Below are 3335 nucleotides of genomic sequence, written 5' to 3'. Positions count from 1 at the left end.
CACACACACACACACACACACACACACACACACACACACACACACACACACACACACACACACACAGAAAGAGAGGGACGGGCTGCTTCCTGCAGGCCAATGAGGGGAGGTGTGTTTCCAATTATAAACCTTATCCAGGGTTAAACACACTCACTGCTGGTCACCGCAGCCACCAAGATTTATGGTACCAACATTTGTGCACCCACCCCTAAAGACCACCAGAGAAACAAACCTTTCCACTCTCCGTGGCTTTAAATCAGAAAAAAATATGTCTGCTTGGCTGCAAGCTGCTCGCATATTGATTGTGTTGCAACGTCCCAGAGGATGAAAATCAGAAAATTAATTTTAAATTTGTTTACTCTGATTGCTTACTTTGGTGTTATGACAAAACACAGCTAAAAGTGTTGAACAAGCAGTGAACTCTTGACTCTTTTATTCTTGAATACTTTGCGTGAACATAGATCAATCTGACATGTTCCAAAGTATTTTTGGCTCTCTAACCTACTGGTGTAGAAACATAGAAAAAGCTGTCCTGGTTTAGGAATGAACACATTCAGCCAGAGTCAGTTACAGTGGTAATAAAATGAATTCTTGTTCCAATATTCTTATTACTGAGTAAAACATGTCTAGTTTTTGAACATTTTCTGACAGAACATTAGCTTTTCAGATTTTCAAAATACAGATAAAGTGGAAACGTGAGTGAAGACATTTGCCTTACAGCAATAAGGCTGCACGTTTACTTCCATCTGGGTCTTTTGGAGTTTGTATTGTCACCCTGTAGACATGCAGGATGTCTCCCAGGTGTGTGTGTGTGTGTGTGTGAATGACTGTCATAGCGTTGTGTACTGTATTACACGTCTTGCACAACGATGCTGGAGATTGGCATTAGCTCCCTGCAACAGAAAAAGAGAAGTTGAGAAATAAATGGATTAAGAGTAACTCTTTTTAGCAAGTGTAATGAAATCCCAACAAGCAAAATGATTAATTAGGCAAATTTATTTGTAAGGTTCATAACTAAAATTAGGAATTCTTTTTTTTTTTTTGTCGTTGTTTGTCCAGTGATTGCATATTAATGAAAAAATAACCCTTAACTGTGAATCCATGTAAATCTCAATCCAAAATGAGCATACTGACAAAAGAAAGTCAATTTGGAAACAAAAAGCCCCACTAATAACATGATTATGATGTTGCTAATCAGATTCAAAGCAGAGCAATAACTACCTGCAGTTACATGCAAACAAGACTGAAACTCTTATTATTGCCCCTGATGATAAAATCCCTTTAATCAGGCAGCACCTTGCTTTTTTAACCCCTTCAGTGAAAAAAGTCTCAGAAATTTTGATGTTGTCTTTGACAGTTCTATGTCTTTTGACAGCCATTGTAAAATTTTAGTTCGTAACTGTTTTTATCATTTAAGGAACATTTCAAAGCTGAGATCTTTTGTGTCACAGAAGGAACTAGAGATGGTTGTTCACACTTTTATTTCTTCTCGTTAAGATTACTGCAACAGTCTTTTTACGTGTCTAAACAAATCCTCSTTGACTCGGCTTCAGTCTGTGCAGAACGCTGCAGCGAGGTTATAAACAAAGACCCACAGGAGAGCCCACATTACACCTGTTTTAGCCTCTCTGCACTGGCTYCCTGTGACTTTGAGGAGTCATTTTAAAATTTTAGTTTTAACTTTCAGAGCACTTCATGGTCAGGCCCCTAAATACATACTGGACCTTCTGAAGCCTCTCTGTCCATCCAGGACTTTGAGGTCTTCTAATCAAATGCTGCTGGTGGTCCCTCGAACCCATTATAAAACCTTTGGAAACAAAGCTTTTCAGGTGGTGGCCCCGAGGCTCTGGAACACTCTCCCTCTGTGTTGGGATTGGTGGTTCCTGCCTTTGAGTTGTTAATTAGATCCTGACTCCTCTGACTGCACCTGTGGATCATTCCTGCTGAAGAGCTGCTGGTTTTTAAAAGAGCTTCTTGGCTGACTAGTCCTCGCTGACGTATCTTGTTCCCTCGAGGTGTGTGCTGTGCCACGGAGGTCATCCCCTGTCTCTCGGCTCATGTTCAGGACAGATCCACTGCCACCAAGTCCCTGGAAACCAAGGAAACTCATTGGAAATCTCTCTCTGAAAACCCTGCCTGCTTGCCTCCTGTGAACCCACCTGTTGGACCTTCTTCTGTGCCACGCAGCCTGTCACCTGGATTTCCTGTAAACATAAGAGACTATTTCTTTCTGTGTACATTTTTTGGAAATATACCTCAAGAACCTGGACTCACCAAACCTTCTTCCCTCCTCTTCCAGGCACTGATGACTGCACAAGCACCTGTAAATAAAGAGCGCTTAACTTTGCATTTTTGTCTCTGTGCCTGCTCATTTGGTTCCACTCTCTGACGCCCAGCTTTCTGTCACTCTGTCCCTTCGCTGCTCAGATTCTACTGACTCTTTTAAGAAACATCTTAAGACATTTTTATTCAGACAGGCTTTTAGTTAACATGCTTTTTATTGTGTTTTCATTGTTTTTTACATCTGTGATGTGTTTTATTGTTTTTAGTTATTTTTGCTTTCTGTGAAGCACTTTGTGATGTTTGTGTCTATGAAAGGTGCTATAGAAATAAAGTTTACTTACTTACACAGTGTTGCTGTGGCTCAGGAAGCAAGAAAGGTTAGTCAAAGAGTTGGTGCCATCCCAGTGTACCACATACCAAAGTGCCTTTGGGCAACACACTTGGGGAAGCCCTAGCTCTATAAAAATGCAGTCAATTTACTGAAAGCAGGAGTTTTGTTACATATTAAAACATTAAAACAAAGTTGTACAGCACCTGTGCTCGAGGCAAGATTGAAACTCTCCACCGAAAACCCCATCTCCTCATCTGCATAATACACCAAGCCATTTGGCTCTGTCTTAATAAATGTTTCGCTCAGTTACTGGTGTAGATTCCCAGTTATTCAGGACAAGATAAATCCAAAAAGCTTTTTAAAAAAATCAAAGCAAGTGGGATTTTATTCTATACAAACAGGTTTGACCTGACAAACTCCACATTTTCCGTTTAAGAACTGAAAAAGCTACTTGAATGGGGAAACATAACCTCTTTGGCTACAGAATAGAAGTCCAGTTTTTTTTTAAGATTTTTGAATTTCAGTGTTTGCAGATGTTTTACATTATGTCAGTCTTGAAGTAAAACTAATGTTAAATCAGGGCAAATGGTTCTCCTGCTCTGTGAACCCACTCATTTTGATCATAAATCAAAAATATTATTCACTGTGGCACGAGTTCAAACTCTTTTTGTCATTCACTAGGATTTTGATTCTTTGATCCGGCAAATAAATAAATATATAT

At 39.7% G+C, this 3335-nt stretch overlaps 1 protein-coding gene across 1 annotated transcript in view; it reads left to right on the top strand.

The window, feature by feature from the left end:
* Positions 1–3335, top strand: part of LOC106532467 (heme oxygenase 2) — a 13334-nt gene that overhangs the window by 703 nt on the left and 9296 nt on the right. The window lies entirely within an intron of this gene.

This window comes from Austrofundulus limnaeus, unplaced genomic scaffold (assembly GCF_001266775.1).
Source record: "Austrofundulus limnaeus strain Quisiro unplaced genomic scaffold, Austrofundulus_limnaeus-1.0 Scaffold774, whole genome shotgun sequence".
Lineage (NCBI taxonomy): Eukaryota > Metazoa > Chordata > Actinopteri > Cyprinodontiformes > Rivulidae > Austrofundulus > Austrofundulus limnaeus.
This window is presented reverse-complemented; position numbering and strand designations above follow the sequence as displayed.